We start from the raw sequence: 12,500 nt of genomic DNA, 5'->3' as shown, positions 1-12,500 counted from the left end.
CCTGAATCTAGCGATTTCCTAAAGACAGAAACTAACGGTTCACTAATAACTTTTTTGCATTCCTTACGTACTGTGGGATATATCCTACCTATTTCCTGTTCCACTATCTCCTTAATTGCGAAAATATCTATCAGCTTCTCATTCTCTTCTGTTCTAAAAATCCGTTATCCAGTATTGCATGTTTTCCTGGGTGAAAACTGTTTAAAATACTCGATCAGAATTTTCCTCATTTCTTCCCCAGAACTAACTCCCCATCAGTGGTAGTAATAGTAGTAGTAATAGTAGTAGTAGTAGTAGTAGTAGTAGTAGTAGTAGTAGTGTCCTCCAGTTTTTGATGATCGTTTCGGACTCTTTAGTGACCAGCATCTCAATGGGCCTTCTTTTCTGCTTCTTCTTCTTTTAATTTTGTTGCCCTTGGCAGGTGCCCCTCCTACATGAAAAATAGTAGTAGTAGTAGTAGTAGTAGTAGTAGTAGTAGTAGTAGTAGTAGTAGTAGTAGTAGTAGTAGTAGTACACTTACACATTGATCGATTAATTGAAAAGTGAGTGAGCAAGAGAGCAATTAATTGATTAATTGATTAATGAATTGATTGACCATATCAAGACAAATATAACGCTCACACACACACACACACGCACACACACACACACACACACACACACACACACACACACACACACACACACACACACACACACACACACACACAGAGAAAGAGAGAGAGAGAGAGAGAGAGAGAGAGAGAGAGAGAGAGAGAGAGAGAGAGAGAGAGAGAGAGAGGGTACAAACTAGGTACAGGTTAAGTGGGATCCTTCCTTTAGAACCGTGAGAAAGAGGGAGAGGGAGAAGGAGAGAGAGAGAGGGAGAGGGAAGGTTACTAGAAGGAGTCACGGGGGTGGCAGACGTTGTGAAATGAAGGTGCGTGAGGAGGGGACGGATGGTACAGAGAGAGAGAGAGAGAGAGAGAGAGAGAGAGAGAGAGAGAGAGAGAGAGAGAGAGAGAGAGAGAGAGAGAGAGAGAGAGTACAGCAGCCAGAGACATAAGGAAAGGGGTGCCAAAGAAGGAGGAAGGAATGAAGGGAAGGAAAGTAGGGAGGGAATCACTGTTGTCCCAGTCCATGGCAGGGAGGGAAGGGTAGGGATGGGAAGGGAAGGGGTGAGAAGGGAAGGAAAGGGAAGAGAAAAGCAGGGAAGTGAAGGGGAGGAGACGGGAAAAGAAAAAAGGGGTAGGGAATGGGAGGGAAGGAAAGGAACGGGGAGGGAAGAGAAGGAAAGGGGTGAGAAGGGAATGGGAGGAAACGAAAGGAACGGGGAAGGAAGAGAAGGGAAGAGGAGGGAAGGAAAGGAACAGGAAGAAAAGAGAAGGGAAGGAGTGGGAAGGGATGGGGATGGAAGGGAAGGGAAGAAAATTGAATGGAAGGGAAGGTAAGTGAAGGGGAGGACATGGGAAGGGAGGGAAGAGAAGTGAAGGGTAGGAGACGGGAAGGAAAGGGATAGGGAAAAGGAGGAAAGGGAATGGGAATGGGAGGGAAGAGAAGGAATGGGGAGGGAGGGTAGGGAATGGGGTGAGAAGTGGAAGAAAGGGAAGGGAAGGGAGCAGATTCCGTCAAACCCCTGAGAAGGTAAAGGGAATGGGATGGGATGGATGAATAATGGGCACAAGATAATCTCAGTCCATGAAGGAGGTCAAAAAAGGAAGGGAAAGGAAAACAAAAGGAAAGAAATGGAAGGGAAAGGAAAGGGAAGGGGAGTGAAGGGAAGGGAAGGAAGAAATAATGTCTTAATTTCACCTCAAGAAGTAGCAAAAATCTCCTCCAGAAGAGACTACAGGGAAGGGGAAGAGATGTGGAGGAAAAGAGGAGGTAGAGAGGAAGAGGAGACTTTTCGCTCCACAAGATACCATTGAGAAGAAAGAAATTTGGTGAGGAAGAGTTCTTTTCTTTTCCATAACAAACTGGAGGGAAGGGAAAGATGTGGAGAGAAAGAGGAGTTTTTTCCCTCCCCCTAAAAAAAAAACTATGGGAAAGGAAGGAGGGAGATGCAAGGAGAGGAAAGGCAAGGAGGAAAAAATTTAACCCCTTTCCACAAGAGACTGGAGCCAAGGAGAGGGAGAGAAACGAAGGGAAAGGAAAGAGAAAGAGAGAGTTGTGTCTCTTCCACTAGTGACTGGAGAAGGGAAGGAGATGGAGAGAGAAGAAAGGCCTATATGGAAGAAGAGGTGAAGAGAAAGAGAAGTTTTCTCTCTCTCTCTCTCTCTCTCTCTCTCTCTCTCTCTCTCTCTCTCTCTCCTCTCTCTCTCTCTCTCTCTCTCTCTCTCTCTCTCTCTCTCTCTCTCATAAAAAAAAAATGAAAGGAAGGAATATAACTCGAGAAGAAGAGTTTTCCTTTCCACTAGAGGGTGGCTGGAGGAAGAGATGAAGATAAAGATCATTTTTTCCCCTCCCTCTCTCTCTATCTTTCCTCTTCTTTCATAAGAAACTAGGGGAAAGGAAATTTTTTTTCCATTGTATTCTCTCTCTCTGTTCCATAAGAAATCGAAGGAAAGGAAAAGAGGTGGAGAGGCAGAGTTTTCCCTTCCACAAGCCCGAGGGTGGAAGGAGAGGTCAGGGAAGAAGCCACGGGGGAACTTGGTGTAATAACTTGATTGTGGGATACACGTGACGAGGCTCAATAGGACGCAATGAGCAGTGATGAAGGCACAGGAGGGCAGGCCGCCGGGATTAGCCAGGGCACATTAGCCGCTGCAGTTTTACGGAGGAATAGGAGATGAATGTGATGGATGAATTGATGGCTGGATTGATGCTGTGTGTCGCCCAGCACTCTACATCTGTCAACCACCACCCCCACCACCACCACCACCACCACCACCACTTCCTAAATGAAAAATAATAGCAGTAAGATTTGTAGACTTTATGATGTTTATAGGAATAATTGATAGTCTAAATAAAATTCGTGAAGAGACTATAGTGTGCAAGAGAGAGAGAGAGAGAGAGAGAGAGAGAGAGAGAGAGAGAGAGAGAGAGAGAGAGAGAGAGAGAGAGAGAGAGAGAGAGAGAGAGAGAGAGAGAGGAGAGAGAGGAGAGAGAGAGAGAGAGAGAGAGATGATTCATGGCATGTGAACTCAATTTAACGAAAGAATGTATTGACCAATGAGAAACGAGATCGACTCCACGGTGACCAATGGACATCGCGCCTGGCTCCGGGTCCTTTGTGAATGAACCAGTCACGAGCCGGGACACCAGTGACAGAATGACCAAGTTACCTTATAGGCCGTCACTTTATGCACGCCATGGATAAGGACCATATTCTAAGACACCTGCAATGCATCTCCACTACTTTCAAAATGCTCTAATTAAAGTGACACGCATCCTCAAGGCTGTTTTTTTTTTTTTTTATGGTTCTATTGACAGGTTAACCATATTTTTACATTATTAACAGGATAGACATTCTTGAAAACCCGGCTTATCTTCTCTGTGGCTTTCAAAAATAGTCTTGGTGAGAGAAAAAAAGCGCTAAGAGTGAGGTTATGTTAAATTATTTCCTCTCCTTTTTTTTCCCTCCCTACATTTTTCCTTCCCCTCCCTTTCTTTCCTTCCATTTTCCTCTTTTTATCATTACATTTCCTCATGCTAGCTTATCTCATCTACTTTTTTTTTTCGTTTCTACATTTTTTTTCTTTTCTTCCCTTTTCCATCTTTCCTTTCTTTCCATATTTCTTTCCTTTATCATTACTTACTCTCCTTTTCTGTTTCATTTCATCCCACAATCACTTTTTTTTTCTCTCTACATCTTGTGCTTTTCATTCTTTTCTGTAACTTCTCTTGCATCCTTTCCTTCCCGATTTCGTATTTTTATCATTTTTTTCTTGGTTTCACTGCATTTTATCAATTATATCATTTTCCTTTCTGTGTACATGTACTTAAACTTTTCTTTTTCTTTATTTTTTTCCTTTTCTTATGTCTCTCCCTGCTTCTAGCATTGCCGGCTTTCCTTTTTTTTTCATTTTGTCTCTATTTATTCTATTTTTGCTTTTTTTTTTTTCTTCCGTTTATCGTGTTTTTCTTATTTATTAATCTATTTATTTATTTATTTGTGTTACTCTCATGGTGTTATGATTTGGGTTGTGGTATTGCAGTACATTACGAACACACACACACACACACACACACACACACACACACACACACACACACACACACACACTTTTCAGAATATAATGGAAAATGAAACGATAAAAGGCAAAATACTTCTTAGTTATTCTTTTCATACTTCTCTTCTTTTCTTTTAATTTATTTTTCCTTCTTATTTTCATCTTGCTATCACAGGAGTTTAAAAACGTGACACACTCTTGCATCTGCGCCTTAGCATGTCCAGCCTTCATGTCTCCCTTCGTCTTTTTGCACTCGTGGTGAACCCTTTATCTCACGCAATGGGGAAGAGTTGAAGTGGTTAAGATGGAGAGTATTCCTTGCCTTTTCTTGATCTGATTTATTTATTGATTTTATTTGTTTATTTATTTATTTATATTTATATTTTTATTTTTTTATTTTTTTTATTTTTTTTTTTTTTTTTTTGAAAGGGGAAGGATGTTGTGGTGGGTGTGACATTTTTTTTCCCGTCTTTCACCTTCGTTTTAAATCTAACCTAACCAGACCTAAATTTCCCTAATCTTCCCTAACCTAAACTAACCTATCGTAACCTAACTTACCCAAACCTAACTTAAATTTACATAACCTTCCCTAACCTAACTTATCCTAAGCTAACCTACCGTATTCTAAATTACCCTAACCTAACCTAAATATCCTTAACCTAACCTAACCTAACCTAACTTACCCAAACCTAACCTAAATTTTCCTAACTTTTCTTAACCTAACCTACCTTACGTTAACCTAACCTAATCTGATCTAATTTAACCAAAACCCTGACCTTTACTTCCCCTTCTTACATTCATCTGAGGCTTTTAACTTTGCTCAGTGGGGAATAATTGAAATGAGTGAGATGTGGAGTATTCTTTTGTTTTATCTTTCTCTATCTTATTTTCTTATTATTACTTTTTTTTGTGGACCCCCCCCCCCCTCTCTCTCTCTCTCTCTCTCTCTCTCTCTCTCTCTCTCTCTCTCTCTCTCTCTCTCTCTCTCTCTCTCTCTCTCTCTCTCTCTCTCTCTCTCTCTCTCTCTCTCTCTCTCTCTCTCTCTCTCTCTCTCGTTTTGCCTTTAAATCTCACCTAACCCAGCCAAACCTAACCTAGCTATACAGTCATAACCTTCCCTAATCTAACCTTACTTTTTCCCAGCCTTTCCTAATGCAACCTAAACTAACAACCCTTTTCTAACCTTTACCTAATCTAACTTTTTCCAACCTTTACATAACCTAACCAAACTTTTTTGCAACCTTCCCTAATGTAACCTGTCCTTAGCTAACCCAGCTTAATTCAACCTAACTTTCCCTAACCTTTCTATACCAAAACTATCGTAGACTATACAAGCCTAATGTAATCTAACTTCCCCACTAGTCTTTCCTAACCTGATATATCTACCGTACACCCAAGCTGGCATAGAGATACTAACTACTCTGTGTAGGTTTGTGTGATGTGTATGTTCTGCATAAAAAAAATAAAAAAAAATCATATGTTCAAAAACTACCAATGATTAAAAGTATAAGGAAGAACATAAGGAAACAAAACAAGCTGTAAGGAAGCCATCAGGCCTACACGTGGCAGTCCCTGTATAAAACCTACCTACTTATTCTCATCTATTATCCCCATCTATAAATCTCTAATTTTTCCTTCAAAGCTCCTTCTTGACGCAGCACCAACAGCCTTATAACTGAGTCTATTCCACTTATCCACCACTGTATTTGAGACCCAATTTCTTCCTATCTCTTTTTAAAACCTAATATTATCAGGAATGAGCCTGTTGTTTCTCGTCCTGTTCTGATTAATGACCATGAGAGTTTTATTTAGGTCACCCTTGTTATCTTTCTTATGCCATTTAAGGAACTCTGTGTCATTATTATTCATGAGAACTTTAGTGTGGGAAACTCTGTAAAGCCTCCTTTGTTTTGTATCGAGAATGTGTGCCGCTTTCGGGAACTACAACTGTCAAGACGTCGGGTTTGTGTCAGGAATACTGTGATAATCTGTAGCATTTTGTCGGGAGTTGCCTTAGTCGAGGTTTTTTTCAGGTCGGTTCTTGTGTGGTGTAAACTGAATTTGTCTTAAGTCTCCCCTCTATCGGATTTTTTTTTTTTCCTCTTCTTTTTCGGGTCGAGAACAATGTGAGATGATACGTATTTGTCGGAAATTGTTTGTCTCTGTCGGGAGATGTTCGTGTCGGGAACTGTCTCATGTGATCTGTATTTTATCAGGAATCTCTCTGTCGGGAGTTATTTGGGTCGGGAAATGTACGATGGCATCTGTATTTGTCGGGAGTTGTGTCGGGAAAAGTGTGTTAAAAAGCTCCACACGTCGGGATCTGCTTCCGTCTGTCGAGGGCTGTGTGTACCAAGAATCTCCTATCTCTGTCTACTCGTGTCTGTGTCTATCGGGAATAGCGTGCCTCGGGTTGAGCTGTGTGTCGGGGTGAGTGTTGGGAGTGAGCTGTGTTGGGGAGAGAATTGGGAGTGAGCTGTGTCGGGGAGAGAATTGGGAGTGAGCTGTGTGTCGGGGAGAGAATTGGGAGTGAGCTGTGTCGGGGAGAGAATTGGGAGTGAGCTGTGTCGGGGAGAGAATTGGGAGTGAGCTGTGTCGGGGAAAGAATTGGGAGTGAGCTGTGTCGGGGAGAGAATTGGGAGTGAGCTGTGTCGGGGAGAGAATTGGGAGTGAGCTGTGTCGGGGAGAGAATTGGGAGTGAGCTGTGTGTCGGGGAGAGTGTTGGGAGTGAGCTGTGTCGGGGAGAGAACTGGGAGTGAGCTGTGTTGGGGAGAGAATTGGGAGTGAGCTGTGTCGGGGAGAGAATTGGGAGTGAGCTGTGTCGGGGAGAGAATTGGGAGTGAGCTGTGTCGGGGAGAGAATTGGGAGTGAGCTGTGTCGGGGAGAGAATTGGGAGTGAGCTGTGTCGGGGAGAGTGTTGGGAGTGAGCTGTGTGTCGCGGAGAGTGTTGGGATGACCTTGTCGGGGAGAGTGTCGTGGTGGCCGTGTCGGGGAGAGTGTCGTGGTGGCCGTGTCGGAGAGAGTGTTGGGGGTGGAGGTGTCAGGGAGAGTGTTGGGGTTGCCGTGTCGGGGAGAGTATTGGGATGGCCGTGTCGGGGAGAGTGTTGGGGTGGCCGTGTCGGGGAAAGTGTCGTCGTGGCCGTGTCGAGGAGAGCATCGGGTTGGCCGTGTCGGGGAGAATGTTGGGATGGCGGTGTCGGGAAGAGTGTCGGGGTGGTCGTGTCGGGGAAAGTGTCATGGGCCGCAGCTCGGGAAGTGTGTCACGGTGCCGGGCGTGAGGAGTGTCCGGGGTACGAGTGACGGTACACAGCACTGCCGTGGCAGAGCAGGAGCAGCAAGGTACCACCGCCGAGCACCAACTTGCTTACCTCCGTCAGCTGTCCTAGTGTCTTGGGCGAAGTGCAGCAGCAGCAGCAGCAGCAGCAGCAGCAGCAGCAGCAGAGTGGTTTAATGCTGTCCCGCACCACAGCCACTACCAACACCACACCAGCACCACTTGCACCACACCACACCACAGTCACCACATCTTCTCTCACTCCCTGTATGGCCAGGGCGCCTCAATCCCTGCACCAGGACTCCGAGGCCCGAGAGACCCGCCGGCGGAGGAGAGCCGAGAGAGACTCACTCCACTGAAACGTGTCAGTGTTTGGTTTGAAAGCGAGCGCTTTTTTGCTCCGTGGTAAGCGCTCCTGCCGCTCCGGGAGGCCGGGGTGTGACGTGGGGCTGACGTCATTGGCTGGCTCGCTGCGTGACGTCAGAAGGAACATGTGACGTCAGCGGAGAAGCAAAGCCAATACCGTGCGCGGATGTTTCTGTGCGTTTGGTTTTGTCCAACGTTCGTGCTCACAGGCCTAACCCAGCTGGCCTGGCTCTGGCCCTGCGTGAGCTGGTCTGCCTCCGCGGCCACGACCCCACTGCAGCACCCGCTGCCTGGGCACGCCGCCACGGTGCTCACGCCAAGCAACCCCGCCTGCTGCCACTCGCTGCTGACGGTGTGCTGTTGTGGAGTGTGGACTGCAGGGCGACGGAGTGGTGTGTGTGTGTGTGTGTGTGTGTGTGTGTGTGTGTGTGTGTGTGTGTGTGTGCAGGAGAGGTATGGACGCTTATGGCCTCCACCAATGAGAGAGAGGAGAGAGGCGGTGCAGGAGGCCAGTGCTATTCCTGCGACATGTATATTAAAGAGAAAGAGAAAACATCTCTTGACAACCATTCTCTCTCTCTCTCTCTCTCTCTCTCTCTCTCTCTCTCTCTCTCTCTCTCTCTCTCTCTCTCTCTCTCTCTCTCTCTCTCTCTCTCTCTCTCTCTCTCTAAAACAGACCATGGTTGCTAGTGTAATATTAGACTCTGCTTTAAATTACACACACACACACACACACACACACACACACACACACACACACACACACACACACACACACACACACACACACACACACACACACACACACACACACATTTAAACGTCGCAAAATCAATGAAGTTTTAGAGAAGATCAATTCACTCTACCATCCATCCATCCATCCATCTATCCACTCATCTACTCATCCAGTCATCCACCCATCCATCCACCCATCCATCCATGCATCCATCCATCTTATACAACAAAACGTCATCACTTCCATCTACATTCATAAAACATATCATCATTAGTTCACCTTTAATTCCAAATGCTTATCTTCCTTATCAACCATCCGTAATCATGATACTGGATGGTTACGTAGCGAGAGGCGGCGGGTCTAGTGTCTTGGATGGTTAGCTGACGTCAGTATACAAGTAGGCAAGATACTGTTAGTGTTATCATTATTATTGTTATTATTGTTTTTTTTCTTGTGAATGTTAGTATTATTACTATTATTAGTAGTACCTAACCTATTTATCCATCCATCCATCCACCTCTCTCTCTCTCTCTCTCTCTCTCTCTCTCTCTCTCTCTCTCTCTCTCTCTCTCTCTCTCTCTCTCTCTCTCTCTCTCTCTCTCTCTCTCTCTCTCTCTCTCTCTCTCTCTCTCTCTCTCTCTCTCTCTCTCTCTCTCTCTCATCGCTTCGTTTATATATAGATTTTTACCAACACACACACACACACACACACACACACACACACACACACACACACACACACACACACACACACACACACACACACACACACACACACACACACACACACACACACACACACACACACACACACACTGTTTAAACTGTACCCTGTTTGTTTTCTTGTTATTTTTATATTCTCGTATGTACTTCCTCACCGGTTTTTTCCCCCTTTTTTTCCTCTCCCTCTTTTCCTCCTTTAAACCTCCTTTCCCTCTCCTCTCTCTCTTCTTTTATACTTTAAGAACAATACTCAAGTTTTTCCTTTTTTGCTTTCCTTTCTTTCCTTTTCTTACATAATCGTGTCTGCTTTATTTTCTTATATGTTCTTGTAAATTTCCTCTACATTCTCTCTGTCTCTCTCTCTCTCTCTCTCTCTCTCTCTCTCTCTCTCTCTCTCTCTCTCTCTCTCTCTCTCTCTCTCTCTCTCTCTCTCTCTCTCTCTCTCTCTCTCTGTCCTTCCCTTTATATTTCAAGAACAATGATTTTTTAAAACTATGTGTTACTTTCCTTACTTTTTTTTATATCATCGCATCTACTTCCTTCTCTATATTCTCTTCTCTGTGTTGTCTCTAACGCTTTTTCCTTCCTTCTCTTAAATCTTTGCATTTACCTCCTTCTCCATGTTTTCATATCCACGTTCTCTCGTCTTATCCCTTCTTTCCCTTATTTTATCTCATCTACTTCCTCCTCCATGCTTTCCTCTCGGTGTTCTCTCTCTCTCACCCCTCTGTTCTGTGTCCGTGCGTCCATTTTTTTTTCCTTCCTTCTCTTGAATTATCACATCTACTTCCTTTTCCATGCTTTCCTCTCGATGTTCTCTCTCTCATCCCTCTGTTCTGTGCCGTGCGTCCCTCGCCTCTCCATCTCCCTATCCCGAGGTTACTGGGTGCTTTCTCTTAAAGGTGCGTTGACCCCGCCGTGCTGACGTCACTGCCTCCCTACTCCAGCTGCTCCTTGCTTACCGGGCCACTGGGATAACTAGGGCGGACGCTCCGGTAACTTATGACAGCCGGGATAACACTAGCGGCTTCAATAACTAAGGCGAGGCTGGGTAACTGGTGATGTCTGGCATGGTAACTAGGATGAAGGGGAGAAGTAACTAGGGTAACAGAGGTGGTGTATTTAGATAACTAGGTCATGATGGTGGTGGATAACTGGTGACGTTTCATAGGATAACTAGGCTGGAGTGGGATTCCAGTGCATTTAGATAACTAGGGCGAGGGTGAATAACTAGTGATGTGTGAGGGGATAACTAGCGTGGATAATTGAGGTGGTATGCTGAGATAACTAGGTCGTGGTGGTGGTGGTTAACTACTGTAGCTTGGTGAGATAACTAGGGTGGAGTGAGTGGTGACAAGAGTGACTGGTGACAAGAATGACAGGTGACAGGATAGTGTAGTGACGAGAGTGACTGGTGACGGGTAGTGCAGTGACTGGTGACAATTGACAGGCCAGCGTGGGTAAGTGGAGATGCAGTTATGGGACGAGACAAGACAAATGCCACAGTGGAAGTACTCGCGTCACAATGTTCGCAAGTCGAGGACAGTGGCGCCCCTCACTCTACACTCTACAGCACAATAAAGCATTACTATGAGGCACAACTTGAAATCTTTAATCTGAGTTTACGGCTAATTCTTGTACCGGAAAAAAAAAAAATGCCCCTTTATACCCTAATGTAAATGTACCCTTCCTTTTGTACCAAGGAAACATTTCAAATCTTGGGTCAGTTTGTGTGCAAAGGAGTGTGTTTGGCCGCTGTACTAGTTAATCACGTACTTACTCATACAGCACTGAAGGAGTATATTTCAATCCATGCGTGAGATATAGGTCCATATTGTGAAACACTTCAGCGCCGCACCTCCACTACTTTCAAAAGGCTCTAGTTGAAGTGATATAGTTCTAGTACAAGAATAACAACATTTACTAAATTACTAACATGAGGAAGACTCTTGAGAATCCGGCTAATTAATTATCTCTGTGGCCTTTGAAAATTGTCGTGGTGAGAGAGCAAAGCGCTTCAGAGTGCGGCTGTCCTTCCTTCTACAGTGCCATACTTGACATGTAGAACCTGACCAGAAGTAAATGAAGGCATCAGTATTTTGCGAAGACGACGAAACTTACGTCTTTCACCTGTGTAGGACAGAGAAAGAGAGAGAGAGAGAGAGAGAGAGAGAGAGAGAGAGAGAGAGAGAGAGAGAGAGAGAGGGAGGGAGGGGGGTTGCTCAGGTAATTTTGATTGCTGAGGTAAAGCTGATTATGTAAAGAACGATGAATGCAGGGTGGTGGTGGTGGTTGTGGTGGCGGTGGTGGTCAGTCTGGCCTTGTGGGTGACAGGTGCACCTCTGACACAATGCCTCACTGCCCGATATCCTGGGGAAAAATACTTACATACATATACACATACATACGAAAAACAATACGTTAATTAAAATTACACTTAATAACAACTAACTAAAGGAAAGTTTGGGTGAGTGTCATTTAATGGAGATAGTTACTTTAGAAATACTGAACTATACATCCTTAGAGAGAGAGAGAGAGAGAGAGAGAGAGAGAGAGAGAGAGAGAGAGAGAGAGAGAGAGAGAGAGAGAAGGGGGGATGGGGGAGAAGGAAGGGTATGCGCCAGGCAATGTCGCAAGGCGTATCACGTATAGCTTGGCCAACCCGAAATATCTGGAACGCCAAATATACTGACCGCAAATGTTTGGGTAATATCACACTCCCACTTTATTGATCGGAGACTGTGCGCAACTCTCACTCGCCCTCCCGCCCCTTCTCCCCTCCTCCCTTTGCCTCCCTCCCTTCCCTTCCCGCCTACCTACCTCCTTCTAGCCCCCCACCCCTCTCCCATCCTCTCTCTCTCTCTCTCTCTCTCTCTCTCTCTCTCTCTCTCTCTCTCTCTCTCTCTCTCTCTCTCTCGCTCTCTCGTTTCCCAGCGCTTTCGCTCACCCAGCTTTCGTCCTGGCAAATATTCCAAAAGATAACAGACGTGTGTACTATAAACATATCTTCTGATGAGTCACATATCACTACACGTACACTTGTATATGATAACTCACGGATACTCCAGAAAAAATAAAGGAAAAAATAAGTGAGAGAATTCCTGACAAGCGAACGTAAGGGAGACGCGGTTGAAAATCAGTGAAATTTCCAATATTCTCCGGCTTGAGTCCCCCTTTCGCCTCGCCTCTCTTCCCTTCCCTTCTCCGGCTGGCAACCCTGCTTCGCCTCACCCGTTTGGGACATGGCAAC

At 45.0% G+C, this 12,500-nt stretch overlaps 1 long non-coding RNA gene across 1 annotated transcript in view; it reads right to left on the bottom strand.

The window, feature by feature from the left end:
* LOC135113873 (uncharacterized) overlaps nucleotides 1–8,313 on the bottom strand; it is a 15,013-nt gene extending 6,700 nt beyond the window's left edge. The window contains exon 1 of the long non-coding RNA XR_010275097.1: nucleotides 7,520–8,313. This is a non-coding gene — a long non-coding RNA (uncharacterized LOC135113873). The remainder of the gene's footprint in view (nucleotides 1–7,519) is intronic.
* Nucleotides 8,314–12,500: the final 4,187 nt, after the last annotated feature.

Source organism: Scylla paramamosain, chromosome 26, assembly GCF_035594125.1.
Source record: "Scylla paramamosain isolate STU-SP2022 chromosome 26, ASM3559412v1, whole genome shotgun sequence".
NCBI lineage: Eukaryota > Metazoa > Arthropoda > Malacostraca > Decapoda > Portunidae > Scylla > Scylla paramamosain.
The sequence above is the reverse complement of the archived record's forward strand: the minus strand, read 5'-3'. Positions and strand labels throughout refer to the sequence as shown.